General features: G+C 36.3%; 1 protein-coding gene and 1 pseudogene across 9 annotated transcripts in view; one reads left to right on the forward strand and one right to left on the reverse strand.

Moving 5' to 3' along the window:
* DNM3 (dynamin 3) overlaps positions 1-20,620 on the reverse strand; it is a 535,391-nt gene that overhangs the window by 351,628 nt on the left and 163,143 nt on the right. The window lies entirely within an intron of this gene.
* LOC101038828 (5-azacytidine-induced protein 2 pseudogene) lies at positions 13,537-14,735 on the forward strand (annotated as a pseudogene).

Genomic DNA, 20,620 nt, shown 5'->3' on the forward strand with positions numbered 1-20,620 from the left:
AATAGGAAAAGCTCTGGTCTGTAGCTCCAGTGAGATCAATGCAGAAAGCAGGTGATTTCCGCATTTCAACTGAGGTACCCGGCTCATCTCATTGGGACTAGTTAAGACAGTGGGTGCAGCCAGCCCAGGGAGGGCAAGTGGAACCAGGGTGGGCATCGCCTCACCCAGGAAGCAGAAGGGGTTGGGGAACTCCTTCCTGTAGCCAAGGGAAGCCATGAGGGATTGTGCCACAAGGAACTGTGCATTCTGGCCCAGATACTATGCTTTTCCCCAGACTAGGGGAAAAATCTTCACAACCCACAGACTAGGAGATTCCCTCAGGTATCCCAAAGTATTGAGATTATAGGCATGAGCCGCTGTGCCCAGCCAAGACTTCCTTTTTGAAAAACAAAATTAAGTAACAGGACTCTAGTCTGGTGTGTAAGGAGCTTGGAAATCATCATTTCACCCCAACAGCTAAAAATCTGAACAAACTGAAAAATCAACTCTTCTTAAATCTATAAAGGAAGTAAAATCACAGGGCAATTAGCTGCTTCCCAAATTTGGAGAGACTGGTGAATACAGAGAATAATGGAAGGAAGGAAGGAAGGAGGAAGGAAGGAAAGAAGGAGGGAGGAAGGAGGGAAGGAGGGAGGGAGGGAGGGAAAGAGAGAAGGAGAAAAAAGAAAAAAGAGAGAAAGGAGGGAGAGAAAGAATACAGAGCAGACACCCAAGAGCAGAAACTTCCATGGAAATCAATGGATAGGAAAACTTCAACTGTAATTAATGAATTGCTGAAGGCTCAAAGTGGATGAGCCTCAGAGGTAAAAACTCAGAGAGGTCCCCAAACTTCTGTGAGTTTTGCCTTCAGAGGGTTAAATAAATTCTCACATTAAATATCAGAAATTATGCTTCTGGTAGTGAAAGGAGGAAAGTGATGAATTGGAAATGTGCCACAAAATTCTGTTCTTCTTAACAAGGTCTGACCTTAAGAGAAGTTATTTAACCAAAGCCTATACTACTGGGGGTTTTCCAGAGTCTAACAGATTAGGGAGAAGGAAAATGTTGAACTCCAGCTTGCTCTAGCCTTCTACATAGGGGAAGAAAAACACACAACTCTAGTCTACTCTAGCCATCCTGTCCCACCTAAAGGGGTGGGGCAAGAACTAAGAAGCACTTGTGAGGCTTGCAGTCCAGGAGCACAAGCTCACTAAAAGAAATGAGATCTAAATACAGGACTACAGCATACTTCCTCTCACTCCACACTTTACCACCACATTACTAGAGCCTAGTTATGACAGTGCCTTTAACCTAGTACATCAGATAGCACCCAGTGTGCCTATCAAGAAAAAATTACAAGGCATATTAAAAGGCAAAACAACACAGTTTGAAGAGACAGAGCAAGTATCAGAACCAGACTCAGATATGGAAGGAATGTTAGTTATCAGACTGGGAATTTAAAAAAAAAAAAAAAAAAAAAAAAAAAACTGTGATGAACATCCTAAGGTTTCTAGTAAAGATATACAGCCTATGAGAACAGATGGGCAATGTAAGCAGAGAGATAGAAATTCTAAGAAAGAATAAAAAGAAATGCCAGAGATTGAAAAGACTAACAGAAATAAAGAATGCCTTTGATGTGTTCATTTGACAGGACTGGAAAAAGTTGAGGAAACCAAGCTTGAGCATATTTCAATAGAAACATAAAAAATTGAAAAGAAAAAAAATACTGGGTGGCAGCAGTGGGGCAGGGAACAGAACAGAATTATCCAAGAATGGTGAGACAACTACAGAAGGTATAACATATGCATAATGAAAATACTAGAAGAAGAAGAGAGAGAAAGGAACAGATATTTGAAGGAATAATGACTGAGAACTCCCCCCAAGTTAATATCAGACATCAAAACACAAGTCTAGGAAGCTCAGAGAGCAAGTGGGATAAATGCCCCCCAAAAGCTATAACTAGTCATAGTATATTTAAAATACAGAAAAGAAAAATAAATAATAAAAATCTTGAAAGAAGCCAGAGGGAAAAAAGCACCATACCTTAAAGAGGGAAAAGATAAGAATTACATCAGAATTTTCCTCACAAAACATGCACACAAGAAGAGGTGGAAGTAAAATATTTAAAGTGCTGAGAAATAAAATATCAACCTAGAATTCTGTACCCTGCAAAATTATCTTTTGAAAGTGGTGAACCAGTAATCATCAAAGAAAAGAAAAGGAAAAAGAAAGGAAAAGAAGAAAGGGGAAAAGAGGGAAGGAGGGAAGGTGGGAAGGAGGGAAGCAGGGAAAAAGGGAAAGAGGGAAGGAGGGAAAGAGGAAGGAAGGAAGGGAGGGAGGGAAGGGAAGGAAAAAGTAAAGAAAAGAGAGAAGGAGAAAAAGAAAAAAGAGAAAGGAGAGAGAGGAAGGAGAGAGAAAAAGAAAAGAAGGAAGGAACAAAGGAAGAAAGAAGGAAAGGGGAGAGGGAGGAAAGAAGGGAGGGATAAAGGGAGGGAGGGAGGAAGAAATAGGGAGGGAGGAAGAGAGGAAGGAAGGAAGGAAGGAAAGGAAGGAGGCAGGCAAGCAGAGAGGGAGAGAGGGAAGGAGGAAAAGAAGGAGGGAAGGAAGGAAAAGTGAAAGAGAAATAGACTTTCTCAGATAAACAGAAATTGAGGAAGTTAGTTGCCAGTAAGTTCTTCACAAAGAAACATTGAAAGAAATTCTTTAGAGAAAAGGAAAATAATATTAAGTCAGAAAGTCAGATCTAAATAAAGAAAGCAAGAGCATCAGAGAAGGAATAAGTAAGATAACAATCCTTAACTCAGGCGTCCCCAAACTACGGCCCCCTGAGGCCATTTATCCGGCCCCCTGCCGCACTTGAGGAAGGGGCACCTCTTTCATTGGTGGTCAGTGAGAGGAGCACAGTATGTGGCGGCCCTCCAATGGTCTGAGGGACAGTGAACTGGCCCCCTGTGTAAAAAGTTTGGGGATGCCTGCCTTAAGTGATCTAACAGATAACAGTTTGTTCAAAATAATAGCAATAATATATTTTATTCCTAGTCATATGCTTAATATAAAGAAAATAATTGAAAGCAACAATACAAGGAACAGGAGGAAATAATTAAAATTATTTCGTTATTATAAGATACTCACACTATGCTTAAAGTGGTACAGATGTTCCTCTATTGACAATGAGGTTGTAATTGGGTCATAATACCATAATAAGTCAAGAAGTGTCCTGAATGTCTATCACTTTCTCACCATTGTAAAGTCAAAAAATTATAAGTGAAACCATCATAAGTCAGGGACTACATAGTATTATTTGGAAGTGGGCATGAATTAGTTGTAAATGTATATAGCAAATTCTAGAGCAATCACTTAAAAAGGTTTTTTAAAAGTACAAGTTATATACTAAGAAAGAAGGTAAAACTGAATCACATAAATGCTCAACTAAAGACACAAATGGCAAGAGGCAAAAATAAGAAAACAAGGGCAACAAATAGAAACAGTAACAAATATAATAGATATTAATTCAACTGTATCAGTAATCACCTTGAATGTTAATGGTCTAAATTCACCAATTAGAAGACAGAGATTGCGAGAGTGGATCAAAAAACAAGATACAATTGTATATTATCTACAAAATTTCACTTTAAATATAAAACATATAGATTAAAAGTAAATAGATGGGGAAAGACATACCATGCTAACACTAATCAAAAGAAACTGGGAGTAGCTATATTAACCTCCAATAGAACAGACTTCATAGCAAGGAGAGTTATTAAGAGAAAAAGATGGGGCATTATATAATAATAAAATGGTCATTTCTCCAAGAAGGCATAACAATCCTTAACATGTATGAATCTAAGAGCAGAGCATTAAAATACATAAGAAGAAACAGAAAGAACTGCAACAAGAAATAGATGGATACACTATAACAGTTATAGACTTTAACACTACTCTATCAGAAATGTATAGATCCAGCAGGCAGAAAATCAGTAAGGAAGAACATAGTTGAACTCAACAGCACCATAATCAACTGGATATAATGAACATTTATAGACTATTTCATCCAACAGGAGAATAAACACTTTTCTCAAGTTCACATGAATTTGACCAAGTTCTTGGACACTCACCAAGACAGACCATTTTCTGGGTCATAAAACACACCCTAACAAATTTAAAAGAATAGAAATCACGCAATGTCTGTTCTCAGACCACAGTGGAATTAAAGTAGAAATCAGTAACAGAAAGATAGCTGGAAAATCTCAAAGTATGTGGAGATTAAACCATACACTTCTAAATAACACATGGGTCAAAGAAAAAAATCTAATGAGAAAGTTAAAAAACAGTTTGAACTAACTGAAAATACAACTTACCAAATTTGTGGAATGTAGCAAAAGCACTGCTTAGAAAGAAATTTATAATACTGAATACAAATATTAGAAAAAAAAGAAAGATCTGAAATTAATAATCTAAGCCAGGGGTCCCCAAACTTTTTACACAGGGGGCCAGTTCACTGTCCCTCAGACCATTGGAGGGCCGGACTATGCAAGGTGTGACACCCTTCATAGCCAGCGCTGCTGCCTCCAGTATCCTAGACAGCGGTATACAGTGTCACAGGCCCAGCACCGCCTCCAGTGCTGTATACAAGGATGGCGGTGATCAGCCTGTGACACTGTGTATGCAGCGTCCTGGACATCTGCAGCAGCGGTGGGCCTCTTCTGCGGGAAGCCCACTGCTGCATGTTTCCTCTATTATAAGACACCTCCTAAAAATAAGACAGCCCCCGTCTTTTGGGGGTAAAATTAATATAAGACAGGGTCTTATAATAGGGGAAACATGGTGTGTAGTAATGTGGGGGGAGACTTTTGGGCAAAGGGAGGTTATAGGGCCATTATGTTGTTGTACATTTGGGGGAGTATGGGGGCCATTGTACTGTGTAGTAATGGTTATAGTGCTTTGCCTTTCTTCCTACTTCTGCTGTTATTTCACACTGCTTCCGGTGATGTGGGGTGCCAGCCCCAGACCGGATGTGTGTCATATGACGCGCTTCTGGAGCCGTGATGTGTGTGTCCCGCATCACCGGAAGTAGTACTGTATGTGAGCGATGCCGCGCTTTGCGGCGTGGCTCACATTCAGTACTCCAGGAGCACAGGATGCAGATGCACCCTGTACTCCTCTCACTGACCACCAATGAAAGAGGTGCCCCTTCCTGAAGTGCGGCAGGGGCTGGATAAATGGCCTCAGGGGGCCACATGCGGCCCACGGGCCGTAGTTTGGGGACCCCTGATCTAAGCTTTCACATTAGAATACTAGAAAAAGAGCAAATTAAATTCAAAGTAAGCAAATGAAAGAAATAATAAAAACTAGAGCAGAAAATTAGTAAAGAAAATTAAACTACATCTAGTTTTTGGAAAAGATTTATAAAGTCAATAAGCCTCTAGCAAAACTAAGTAATCAAAAGAGAGAACATGCAAATTACTAATGTCAAATGAAAAAAGGGACATGACTACAGGTCCCATGAACAGTAAAATAATAATAAGAGAATATTTTGAACAACTTTATCCTCATAAATTTGAAAACCTAAATACAATGGACCAATTCTCAGAAGCCTGAGGTGAGAGGATTGCTTGAGCCCAGAAGTTCGAGGCTGCAGTGAGCTATGATTGCACCACTGCACTCCAGCCTGGGTGACAGACTCTGTATTTTTTTTATTAATTAATTAAAAATAAATTAAACTAATTACTTGAAAGACAGAATCTGCCAAAATCACACAAGAAGAAATAGGTGATTGGAACAGGCCCATATTCATCAAAGAAATTAAATTAATAATAACCTTTCAAAACAGAAAGCACCAGGCCCAGATAGGTTCACTGATGAATTCTACCAAATATTTTAAGGAAGAAATAATACCAATTTTCCACAATCTCTCCCACAAGTTAGAATCAGAGGAAATACTAACTCCTACAAAATGAGCATTACCCTAATACCATAACCATGTAAAGATATTCAAAGAAAACTACAGACCAATGTCTTTCATGAATATAGGTGCAACAATCCTCAACAAAATGTAAATCAAGTCCAACAATGCAGTGAGATTTATCCCAAGTTTTGAAATACTTGGCTGGTTAAATATTCAAAAATTAATTAATATAATCCACCACATCAAGAGGATAAAGCAGGAAAAAAAGTCACACGATACTATTAATAGATGTAGAAAAAATTTTTAAATAGATGCAAGAAAATTGACAAAATTCAACACCAATTCATGATTTTTTAAATCTTAGCAAACTAAAAATAGAGGATAACTTTCTCAACTTGATAAAGAACATCTACAAAACACCTACAGCTAACATCATTCCTTTTTTTTTTTAGACAGAGTCTCACTCTGTCCCCCGGGCTATAGTGCAGTGGCACAATCTCCGCTCACTGCAGCCTCCACCTCCTGGGTTCAAGTGATTCTCCTGCCTCATCCTCCCAAGTAGCTGGGATTACAGGTGCCTGCCACCACACCCAGCTAATTTTTTTTTATTTTTTTTTTTTATTTTTAGTAGAGATGAGGTTTCATCATATTGGTCAAGCTTGTCTCGAATTCCTGACCTCACATAAACCACCCGCCTCGGCCTCCCAAAGTGTTGGGATTACAGGCATGAGCCACCCTGCCCAGCCCCAATACCATTCTTAATGGTGAGAACCTCATAGCTTTCTCACTGAGATCAGGAAAAAGGCAAAAGTGTCCTCTCTCACCAGTGCTTTTCGGCATCATACTGGAAGTCCTGGCTAATGCAATAAGAAAAGAAAATGAAATAATTCTTTATAGATTGTAAAAGAAGAAATGTGTCTTTGCTCACAGATGACATACTTGTGTATATAGAAAATCCAAAAGTATTGACAAAACTATTCCTGAAACTAATAAGCAATTGTAGCAATGTTACAGAATACAAGGTTAATATATAAAAGTCAATCATTTTCCTATATACCAACAATAAACCACAGAATTTGAAATTAAAGGCACACTACCATTTACATAAAGCCTAGGATAGCCAACACAATATAAAAGAAGAACAAAGTTGGAGGACTGACACCTGTGACTTCAAGACTTACAATATCAAAAACAAACCAGTTACACTCAAGAAAAAAAAAAGAAGAAAAAAAAGACTTACAATAAAGCTGCAGTAATCAACACAGTGTAGTACTTGTGAAAGAAAAGAGCCTAGAAACAGACACATATAAATATAGTCAACAGACTATATTTGTGTCTTGACAAAGACACAAAGGCAATACAATGGAGCAAAGACAGTTTTTTCATAAACTTTTGCTGAAACAACTGGACAGCTACATGCAAAAAGATAAATATGGACACAGACCTCACACTCTTAATAAAAATAAATTCAAGGTAGGTTAATAGACCCACAAAACTGTAAAACTCCTAGAAGTTAACATAGGAGAAAACCTACATTACCCTGGTATAGCAATGACTTTCTAGACACAACACCAAAGACATAATCCATGAAAGAAATAATAAATAAAGGAGACTTCATTAAAACTTAGAAGCTCTGCTCAGAAAAAAAAAAAACCCACATCTTATAAAAAATTGCTATCCAAAATATATTTTAAAAACTCTTAAAACTCAACAATAAGAAACAACTCAACTAAAAAATAAGAAAAATGCCTGAACAGCCTTACCAAAGAAGATAAATAGATGACAAGTATGCCTATGAAAAGATGTTCAACATCATATTCCATTAGGAAACTGCAACTTCAAACAACGAGATGCCATGACACATCTATTAGAATGACCAAGATCCACAAAACTGACAACACCAAATCTGAAGAGGATGTGGAGCAAAAGGAACTCTCATTCATGGCTAGTGGGAATGCAAAATGGTACAGCCACTTTGGAAAACAGTTTGCAAATTTCTAACAAAACTAAACATATTATTACCATATGATTCAGAAATTGTCCTCCTTTGTATTTAACCAAATAGAATAAAATTTTATGTCTACATTCCTGAGTTACTTCACTTAGAATAATAGCCTCCAGTTTCATCCAGCTTGCTTCAAATGACATTAATTTGTTCCTTTTGATGATGAAAAGTATTCCATCACATATACATACCACAATTTCTTTATCCACTCATCAACTGACAGGCATTTGGGCCGGATCCGTATTTTCACCATTACAAATTGTGCTGCTGTAAACATATGTGTACAACTGTCTCTGGGACAATTGATCACAATGTGCCACTCTGGTGTGGAATGCTAATAGTAGGGGAGGTTGTACATGGTGGTGATGAGGTTATATGGGAACTCTGTATTTCTGCCTAATTTTGCTGAGTACCTAAAACTGATCAAAATAATAAAGTGTATTAATTTAAATAATACATGTAAAGTATATGGTACATAAAAGTCATTCGATAAGTAAAAGTTGTGATCTCACCAGCTTCAGTTCTCACAAATTATCTTCAACCTATTCCAATACTAAGCTTCAGTCAAACCCAATGAGTTTTACTTCTTTACATGACCTCCTCACCTTTATAATCCCATTCCCATCAGCTCCAAATATCCTTTCCCTATTTTTGTGGTCAACTCCTACCCATCCTTCAAAATTTCTTTCAGGCCTCATTTACAGGTCCTCAATCAGGCTCCCACAAGCATAATTCAGAGCTCTTTCTTTGTGCCCTTAAAGCTTCCTATGTACACTGAAATCATAAGGTGTTTTTGTTTTTGAGACAGAGTCTTGCTCTGTTGCCCATGCTGGAATGCAGTGGCACGATCTCAGCCCACTGCAACCTCTGCCTCCCAGGTTCAAGCGATTCTCCTGCCTCAGCCTCCTGAGTAGCTGGAACTACAGGCACACACTGCCATGCCTTGACTAAATTTTTGTAGTTTTAGTAGAGACAGAGTTTCATTCCATTAGCCAAGATGGTCTCGATCTCCTGACTTTGTGATCTGCCCGCCTCGGCCTCCCAAAGTGTTGGGATTACAGGCATGAGCCTATGCACCTGACTGAAATCATAGTTCTTATACAACACTAGGAGCTTGCTTATATTTTGACTTTTCCTACCAGGGCATAGTCTCTTCAAAAACAGGAACTACAAACATATTCTAAGTTATTCACATAGGTGCCAAACACAGAATAAGAACTCAGTAAATATTAAGTGGATAAATTAATTTTTAAAATAAGCTTATTTTTTTAGGATCAGCCAAGAATTGAAATACAAAATCCAGAAAAGATGATACGATACCATTCTACCATGTTACCTAGATTTGTTGTCAGCAAGGTAATTTTCCTATAAGAACACTGACATTTCTCCCATTTATGTATGCAACTAAATAATAAGTGGGGTTTCATTTCATCTAATTAAGAAATGGGATGAAACACAGCCAAAAACCATGTTAGCAGTTGCCAGAAAAGTAATCTGGAACACTGTGTACACTGGAACAACAGCAATGAAAAAAATCAATATAGAGTTAATACAAAAATGTATACAGCAAAATCAAAAACAGACTTAGGAAATTAGATGTCTTTCAGTTAATGCATTTTTTTGTTTTGGGTTTTGATGGGAGTTGTGGGGGAGGGTGATTTGAAATAAATGTTGTTCTTTCTCTCTGGCAAAGATTATGGAATATTTTAATTCTGAAAGCAATCGGTGATGAATACGAAAAGTTTCACCTTTTTTCCTGTAAGTTTTCCCTGAATAGTAGATTCTTGTTACTTGCAACAATTCTGAATAACATAGTTTTTATTTTAAAAATCATCAGGTAATATCACTGTATGTAATGCTAGGTAAAATATTAAGTAAATAGTGGAAAACATAAAAATGAATGTCACACTGATGGCAGGGACTCTACCTTGCTTACCAATAGAGTCCAGATTCTAGCAAAGTACTTGAAATATTTAATAGTCAGAGAAAAAAGAGAAATGAAAAAGAGAGGGAAAGAGAAGAAAAGAGAAGGAGGCAAGAGAAGAACAAATTACCTCAAAAATAAGGAAATTAAGGTGTGAAGTAGGTCTCTGAGAATTTGTACTCCAAAATAAACTGAGACATGAAGAATGAAAGAAAAAGAATCCACATACACTTAAATCTTCCTGCTATTTGTCCACTTGAATCCATTTTCTTCATCCTTGGCAAACAACTAAGATACATTTCCAAACCCTTCTTGCAACTGAGTAACAATCTCCCTTAGGTTATACCTGTGATTGAGTTTCAGCTAGTGGAATGTGGAAGGCAATATGTGCCACTTTTAGAGTTGGTCCATACAAATTCCCATATATGCTCCTGCATGCTCCTTTGCCTTCCTTTTGTTGAATCTAACCATAACTCTCTAAGTCCCTAAGGGTGACAAGATAGAAGAATTCTGGATCTCCGAAAAACATCATGGAGAAGAAATACCACAGCACTGTGAACATCCCCCTAGGACTACTGTTTGCACCACTACATGTTTGAGTTTACTTACTGCTGTATTATTAGTAGAAACAAGGGTACTGTGAAGAAGAAAGCTGCCATAATGAAAAGCTGGGATAGCAAAGTTAAGTGGCAAGGAAACAAATGTTCCAAGTTAGAAAAATGAAGAAGATTCATGTTCTGCGGTAGTTGCATATTTTGTAAATCTACTGCATGCGATAACATTTAAGGTGGATTTGAAAGGAGAAGCTGTTGGAAAAGGTCAGAACGTTAATTTGTCTTGATTGTTGCTTGATGCTTAAAGCAAGGTATTTAAAAATGACATGAGTTCACAAAAGAAATTTATCATTTTGCAAGTGGAGATAAAAAGGGATTAAAGAACATCCAAAAATTTGAATCTATTCATTTTTAAAAAGCTAATCTGTTTTTGTCATACAAACAATAGAGTAAGGGACTGAAAAGGCTCTAAGCAACAAAGATCCACTAAGAATTTTTAGTTAAACCCAGGGTTTGGTAATTTCTTTCTGAATGAAATAGAATAACAGAGTAAACCAGTCATTTTCAGACATTACCCACTTTCTGCTTGGAGGTAATTTCTGGACCACAAGGCAAGGAAGAAAAATCCAAGGAGCTAACCATTAATTAAACATTAGTCATGCAAAACTGAGGAGACATAGATTGAGTTCAAGGAGACCAAGGTACTACACTTTGCAGGACAGTGTACCAGATAAAAGGGAGGTCCAGAAATTTTCATAGGGATCCCATTGTGTCTTTGTTTAAATACATGCATAGCATACAGGTTATAAAAGGTATAACTCTACATGCATGGCTGAGGAGAAAAGAACTTCCACGAAGCTCTAAGCCAAATAATTCCCAGAGCTCACAAAGGGATGGGAATAATTTAAGTTCCCGCCAGCTACAGTAAAAAGATCTTATTGAATATGTTGCATTTACTAGAGACACCAGAAATGTCAAATCTCAGTAAACTCTACCATGAACCCATTCTTTAATAAACCTAAACAAGAACATTAAAAAATATGAAATTGATATTCAGGTAATGTAGCTATCTGCTAAAACAAAATCCAACACATTTTTAAGGAATATTTTAAAATTCAGCCCTCAAATAAAATTCAAAATATCCAGCATCCAACCAAAAACCACTAGATACATGAAGAATAAAGGAAAGTATGACCTATCATCAGAGGAAAAAAAAAAATCTGTCAATACAATCTTACCTAGAAGCAATGAAATTTGCAAATGACATTGAAACAGTTATTACAAATATGCATGAAATTCTCAAAAATATAAAATAAAACATGAAAATGAGTAAATAAAAGGAATTATAAGAAAAAACAATTGATGAAAACTACAAACTCACAGATTCTAAAGCTCAAAGAACACACACACACAAAACATACCAAGGCACACCATGATTAAATTGCTGACACCAGTGACCAAAAAAAAAAAAAAAAAAGTCTTAATAGCAGAGGGGGAAGAAAGACACACACAAAGAGATAATAATAATAGTAGACTTCTATCAGAAACTATGAAAGAGGACATTAGAAGACAGCTTTAAAGTGCTAACATAAAAAACGGATTATCACCTAAAATTCAATATCCAGTGAAAACATATTTCAAAAATAAAGGCAATGACACTTTTTTAGGCAAACAAAAGTTGAGACAATTGTTGTCAGAGACCTGTCCTACAAGAAACTGTAAGTTCTTCAAGCTGAAGGAAAGTAATACAAGTTGGTAACTCAAATCTACACAAAGATATTTTTAAAAAACCTTTGGAAATAATAAGTGCATGGGTAAATGAAGAATATTTCTTTCTCATTTTTAACATCTTTGAAAGTTAAAGCATAAATAATGTCAATGCATTCTGGGTGTCATTTAAAACATGTAAAAGATATAGCATGTGTTTTGTGTACAGAAAGGTTTATAACATAGGTAGAAGACAAATTGCACAATTTCAGACTTAAACTGACGTTGATAATTTACTGAATGTAACTGGTCTAAATGCTATAATTAAAATGCAGAGATTAGAAGTTTAAATTTTAAAAAGCACCTAAGTAAAAGTCAACAGAACTAAATGGAGAAGTGAACAAATACACAAATATAGCTAAGGATATAACATTCCTGTCTCAGTAATCGAAAGAACAAGTAAATAAAAATTCAAGAGGTATACTAAATTTAAATAACACTATCAACAGACTTGACCTAAAATACATATATAGAACACATCACCAAATAACAGTACTTCTACTGTTACACATTTAATAAAATATATTCAAAACATGTAAACTCTATAATATAACTGCAGAGACTACTGAAATAAATAAAAAACAAACCATGTTCATTGACTGGAGCATTCAATACTATTAAGTCAATTCTCTCCTAACTGGTCTACAGTAGTGCTGTTCGATAGAACTTACTGCAATGATGTAAATGTACTGTATTAAGCTTTCCAAGACACTGACCACATGTGGCTATTGAACACTTGACATATGGTAGTGTAAATGAGGAACAAATTTTTAAGTTTTGTTTAATTTTAATTAATTTAAACTTAAATAGCCACATGTGGATAGAGGCTAGAATATTGCATAGTACATGCTACAGATTTAATGTAATTCCAAACAAAATCTCAGTAAGCTTTTTGCAGAAACTGACAAGCTGATTACAAATGCACATTAAAAGATAAACTATCTATTATTTTTTAAAACAATGATAAAAAATACACTACCTGATTTCAAACTTACTATAAAGCTATGGTAATTAAGATGGTACATTATTGGCATAGGGGTAGATACACAGACCAATGAAACAGGATAGTGAGTCCAGAATTATAAATATAGATATAATACATATTAAACCTATAGAGAACGTCCAGGACTCCTGCCGAGTCAGAAGACATTGGATTCCCTCCGGGGCGCGCCCCAAGTAGCTCCCTTCGCTGTGGAAGCGGCGGTGTCTTCGAAGAAACCGGAAGCCCGTGGTGACCCCTGGCCACCCGGTTTGTTTTCGGTCCGTTTCCAAACACTAAGGAATCGAACCTCGGCGGCCTTGGGGGCAGCCCTACGTAGCCTGGCTTCTGGGTTTTAGAGGCAGAGTTTGATTTGAATCCTACTCTATGCACTCTTCATTCAGCAATCAATATTTATTGAGCAACTTCTACACAGCGCTGTCATGGATGCACTGGTAGAAGATGATATCTGCATTCTGAATCATGAAAAAGCTCATAAGAGAGATACAGTGGCTCCAGTTTCAATATATTCAGGAGATGAATCTGTTGCTTCTCATTTTGCTCTTGTCACTGCATATGAAGACACCAAAAAACGACTTAAGGATTCAGAGAAAGAGAACTCTTTGTTAAAGAAAAGAATAAGATTTTTGGAAGAAAAGCTAATAGCTCGATTTGATGAAGAAACAAGTTCTGTGGGATGAGAATAAGTAAATAACGCTTATCATGCATATCGAGAGGTTTGCATTGATAGAGATAATTTGAAGAGCAAGCTGGACAAAACGAATAAAGACAACTCTGAATCTTTGAAAGTACTGAATGAACAGCTACAATCTAAAGAAGTAGAACTCCTCCAGCTGAGGACAGAGGTGGAAACTCAGCAGGTGATGAGGAATTTAAATCCACCTTCATCAAACTGGGAGGTGGAAAAGTTGAGCTGTGACCTGAAGATCCATGGTTTAGAAAAAGAGCTGGAACTGATGAAGAAAGAATGTAGCTATCTCAAAATAGAACTGCAGAAAGCCAAACAAACGGATCCACATCAGGAAGACAATCTGAAGAGCATAGATCTCCAAAAACTAAGCATTTCAAGTGATAATATGCAGCATGCACACTGGGAACTGAAGAGAGAAATGTCTAATTTACATCTGGTGATTCAACTACAAGCTGAACTCCTAAGAAAACTGAAAACCCCAACTGCAATCAAGAAAGCCTGTGCCCCTGTAGGATGCAGTGAAGACCCTGGAAAAGGCAGCATAAAACTGCACTTGATGAATTTTACTGCAACATACACAAGACATCCCCCTCTCTCACCAAATGGCAAAGCTCTTTGTCATACTGCATCTTCCCCTTTAACAGGAGATATAAAGATTTTATCAGAGAAAGCAGTCCTCCAACCATGGACCCATAATGAGAGATCCATTCTTAAGGATGGTACATCCTTTCAGGAACACAGTTCTTATGGCAGAAATTCTCTGGAAGACAATTCCTGGGTATTTCCAAGCCCTCCTAAATCAAGTGAGACAGCATTTGGAAAAACTAAAAGTAAAATTTTGCCTTTATCCAACCTTCCACCACTGCATTACCTGTATCAACATAATCAAAACTGCCTTTATAAGAATTAATTTGGAAGAGATTCATGATTTGACCATGAGACACTTATCTCTTTCAGTGGTTCTCCCAATATTTAAGGAACTGAAAGGGGATTTTGATTAAAATTTTGCAGAGTTCTTCAGTATCTATATTTGAACATACTGTACAAAATGTACAAAAACCAACATAGTTGGTTTTCCAGTATGAAGGAGCACCCTCTAGCTCTGTATTATAAGAATCCAAAATATGCTACTATACTAATTAGTAAGTAAACTTAAGGTGTTTAAAAAAGAGAACTCTCCTTTCGATAACAACAATTTTGCCTTTCAAATAAAAGAATGGAATTGGAGATTTTAGATGCGGTTTTACAAAGTGTGCGAAATGTCTAAATATCTGTTCATAAAAATAAATGGAAACAGTGTATGTTGCTTCAAATTGCATAATGGAACAAATGGCAATATGAATAGGTTACATTTCTGTTACAATGCATAAAGATGGAAAATATAATGAAATAAAAGCTTCTTAGGTTATACCACCTTTATATGTCACTGTGTTTCAATGTTTAAGATTTAAAGTGATTTCTTAGTGTTTTGTTGGAAAAATTTTAGAATTGCAGTTTGAATTCTAAGACGTGAAATAACCTAATCATTGAAGCCAACTTTGTCCTGGTACATTCCGTAAGTCCTAATTGAAAAAAAAAAAAAAATTAAGATGAAATAGTTGAAAAACTCTATGAGGTGTAAACAAATGATTGTAACTCCATACACCAGGCGTCCCAAAACTTTTTACACAGGGGGCCAGTTCACTGTCCCTCAGACCGTTGGAGGGCCGTCACATACTGTGCTCCTCTCACTGACCACCAATGAAAGAGGTGCGCCTTCCTGAAGTGCGGCAGGGGGCTGGATAAATGGCCTCAGGGGGCCGCATGCGGCCCTCGGGCCATAGTTTGGGGATGCCTGCTATACACCATTCAGTTAGAAGTAGAAGGAGCATTCACACAGGTTTCAGTCTAATCTGCCACTTCAGTAGGCCATTATATAAACCTAAATATATGTAATGATAAAAAGTCATTTTCTTCAAAGGATCTACAGCTGCTTGTTAGGTAGAGCAGCTTCTAAATTGTTAGACCCTGTGTTGAAATGTAATATTCTATTTATTGAGAAAGTGGCTTTAGGAGTTTTAATCATAGAAATCAAATGTTGGGCTGTATTGATATTATCAATCATGAAATATCCACACACTCTTATTCTAAGTGGCCAATTACTTATAAACAAAGAAGGAAATAACAAAGACGGCTTCAAATGGAAATTTATCTAAATTCTTTCAGGGTGGAGATTTACTTGGTTAATATACTTTTTGTCTGAGTTAAAGTATTTTATGTAGGAGGACTTTATCTTTTTGATAGAGTTTCATATATCTCATACTCAAAAGAATATCTCAGATCTCTTCTACTGTATTGCTGAATAGCATACATACATAAGACAATGTTCACCATTCACCAGATATTTTTGTCTATTATCTTACACTTATTCAAGCTTGTCTGTGATTAATGGAATTGGTGTCAGATGCTGGAATTTATTCTGACCAATGAACACAGCTGACTCAAAAGAGTACAATCTCCTGCCAAGTAATAGAACCAAACCCAATATGCATAAAACAAATACAATACTCCAGGCTTTAGCTGAAGGAAGCAACTACCTGTGTAATAACAAAGCAGCAAAAACGATTTCTCATGTGGCTGCATAGGCTATATATTATATCTGATCTCTAATGTAGCTTACTGGTTTGCCTTTTTTAAAACCAAAATTGGAAATTTTCCTTTGTAAAGAAAAAAAGTCTTATGAGATAATTGCTTGATTAATGTTTTGAACAATACCAAGAAATTAATTAAAATTATTTTTGTTTGAAAAAAACAAACAACAAAAAACAACAAAAACAAATAAACCTATAACATGTGCATACACATACATATACATATACATATACATATACATATACATATACATATACATATACAACTGGTTTCAGACAAAGATGCCCATGTAATTTCATGGAGAAAGGACAGTCCATTCAAACTAAATGGTACTGGAAAAATACGAAAAATAATTACATATCCATACAAAACCATATCCAAAAAACAAAAAAAAAGAATCACAGACCCAAATTTAAGGCTAAAACTAGACCAATGGAACACAACAGAGAACACAGAAATAAATCCACACACAGCCAACTGATTTTTGACAAAGGCACAAAGAACACAAATTGGAAAAGAGACAGTCTTTTTAATAAATGGTGCTGGGAAAACTAGCTTTCCACATCCAAAAGTATGAAACTAGACCCTGATCTTTCACCATATACAAAATTTGACTCAAAATAGATTAAAGACTGAAATGTAGATCCAAAATTATAAAAAACTATTAAAAGAAAACAAAGGAAAAACACTTTATGACATTGGTCTGGATAAAGATTTTTTGGATAAGAACAAAAAAGTACAGGCAACAAAAGCAAAAATAGGCAACTTAAATTACATCAAATTAAAAAATGTCTGCACAACAGAGGAAACAACAGAGGAAGAGACAACCTACAAGATGGGGAAAAAAATCTTTGAAAACTGTGCATCTGACAAGATGGTAATATCCAGAACATACAAGGAACTCAAATAACTCAATAGCTGACAAACAATCTGACTTTAAAATGGGCAAAAGACCCGAATAGACATTTCTCAAAAGAAGACATACAAATAGCTAACAGATATATGAAAAAACCCTCAACCTCAGTAATTATCACTGAAATGCAAATGAAAAACACATTGAAGCTGGCATGCACCTGTAGTCCCAGCTACTCAGGACGCTGAGGTGGTAGAATCACTTGAGCCCAAAAAATCGAGTGCGGTGAGCCACGGCAACACTGCAACACTGCACTCCAACCTGTGTAACAGAGCAAGTCCCTGTCTCAAATAAACAAATAAATTAAACTTTTTTAAAAGCTAAAATCACAAAATTTCTAGATAAAAGAATAGAAGAAAAATCTCTGCAAACTTGGGTTAGGCACAGTCTAATGTGATTATGGACACAATCAAACGAACCATATAAAAATCTGATAAATTTAACCTAATCAAAAGTAAAACTCATTCTTCAAAAGATATAGTTAGAGAATATGAGAAAGTAAACTATAGATGATACAATATTAGAAATACATAATTAAAAATTTGCATCGGGTATATTTTTAACTCATTAATTATAAGAAGACAAACACAACTCAATTAAAAATAGGTAAAAGATCTGAACAGACATTTTACAAAGCAGATATACAAATGGCCTATAAGGACATGAACTGATGCTCAGCATCACCACTAAGATGACACTCAGATACATGTACATCAATGCCACCTCACAGATACAACAAGGAAAAAAATTAAAACTGTACCAACTGTTGGTGAGAATGTAGAGCAATTAAACACTCATATTGCTCTTGGGAATAAAAATTGTACAACCACTTTGAAGAAAAACATAGATTTAAAAATTTTTTAAACACATGCTTATCTAGCAATTTCACTCTTGGATATTTTCCTAAGTGAAATGAAACATATAAACATGGAAAACTTGTGCATAGCAGCTTTATTTGCAATAGCCCCAAACTAGAAACAACCTAAAGATCCACTAGCAGATAAATGGATTGACAGAATATGGCATATTCACACAATGAGATACAATTCACCAATTTAAAAGAATGAACTACTAAAAACATGCAGCAGCATGAATGAATCTCAAAAACATTATGCTGAGCAGAAGCCAGGCACAAAGAGTACTTAGTGTATGTATGATTCCATTTACATGAAACTCTAGAAAAGACAAATCTAATTTTTAGTGACAGAAAACAGTTCAATGGTTTCTTGGAGCCAGGAGTTGGATACTAGACTAGAGACTGACTGGCAAGTGACACAAGGGAGATTTTATGGGTGATGGAAATGTTCTCTATGTTGGTTATGGCGGTGGTACATGGGTCTATTTGTCGAAGCTCATCAAACTTTACACTTATAATGCATACCTCTCTACCCAAGCCTACTATCTCAGGTAGGCTCAGGGTAACCATAGTTAAGTCAAAAGAGACAGAAGAAGGGGGTGGAGGGTATTGACAGCAAGAAAAATAAATAACATACATACATACAGAGATTTAAGATCTGCATCTAGGAAAAATCGTTGGATACAGTTATTTGTACATGGAATTAACAAGGAGCAGATAGTAGAGAAGTTCACTGAGTTTTAAAGTAATCAAATTCACAAAGAAGCAAAAGGCCAGACCTGAAAAAGCCTCTGAGTCTTAAAACAACCTTTGTGACAAGTGTTTACAAGAAAGTAGGCTGTGAAAGCTGTGCATCTCTCAAGAATGTCACAATCCCCTACTACCACTTCAGATATGTCAAGATGATAATGGACAAGGAAGAAACTTTCAGAAGTTGAACACAGGAAGAAGAATAGATAACAGACAAGAGAGTTCTCTCAGAAAGTAAATTCGGATTTAATCAAGATACCTCCATCACTGCCAGCATAGAAAGACCTCACAATTGCCTGCCCTGTAGGCACCCACCACTGCTGTGGACTTGCGACTGTGACGTATTTCCCAGTCTTGCTTTCTCACGGGAGTTCATATCTCAGATAATAACTAATCAACAAGCTCCACATACAGTCCTCAGCAATCTATTTGGAATCCTGAACACATACCTCATATTAGGGACTACTGACCACAGCATGTCCTGGGCGCAGGCAACAGCAGGGAAACTCTTTTAACTGGTTCCAGCTGGATAACTTGTGACCAGTTAGAACCACCAGATCTTTCTCAGTCAATGTTGTCCTTCGCCCACAAACCAAATCCAAGCTTCTCTGGTCATCTATCCTTGATCAGGAATTTCTACTACAGCAAAAGTTTCCATTAAGGCAATTGGCTTTGTTGGGACCTACTAAATAGAGAACATGATTTGCATTATACCCACCTCTACCAACACCATTACTGAAAATTGTAATTTTCTGTTTTTCTTTTAATAATTGAAATTGTAATTGGCTTTTTAAAAAAACAAGAAACACACACACAATTGCATAGGTAATCAACTGCTGTTTGAAAGGGTGGCTGTGGCTTTGTGTATCAAAATTGGTTATCATCTTTATAACCCATCAATGTGCAAGGAGCCTTGGATGAGTGATAATGTCAGCAGCCCTAGGAGAAAAGGGCAAGAAGGAAGTATAACACAAAGGTTAACGTTGTTGAGTGAGATTTAAGTTTAATAGCTATATGCTTCCTAAAACCACTACAACGACTGGTTGTTTAAAGTCTTTATAACAATTCCTGCTGGAGAAATAATTTTATAAGTCTGAAGTCCATGAGCCACAAACTCACTTTTTAACCAATTTAACAAATTATTTTATGTAACATTTTAATATATTTTATCAAGTGCCAAGCACCGTACTAAGTACTTTGCAGACATTAACTAATTTAATATCAACACAGCCCTATAAGGAAGGTATTATTGTTATTATCCAATTTTACTGATGAGGAAACTAAGACACAGAGAAATTAAGAAATCTGCCCAAGGTCACACAACTAATAAGTGGTGGAGCCATGATTCAAATCAGACCGTTTGGCTCCAGAGTGGTGCTATTAGCCACTGAGGGCTGTACTGTTTTAAAATGTAATTTTTATATGTTTATGGTTTTATTAATGTAAATTCTTATTAAAGCAAAATTTCTTCAGAATGTTTCTCTGTTACTTTAGCAGAACAGCTTGTACTTTCATTCCAACATGCTGCCTGCTTCCTCCTCTTACTGCCTATTTGCCAATCCTTTTCACTGTGCCATCTGGAACCGTCTTTATTGTCACCAAATTACTCCAACACACTGACACTCTTGTCTAAACAATACCTCTC

Source organism: Saimiri boliviensis, chromosome 19 (assembly GCF_048565385.1).
Source record: "Saimiri boliviensis isolate mSaiBol1 chromosome 19, mSaiBol1.pri, whole genome shotgun sequence".
In the NCBI taxonomy this organism is placed as follows: Eukaryota; Metazoa; Chordata; class Mammalia; order Primates; family Cebidae; genus Saimiri; species Saimiri boliviensis.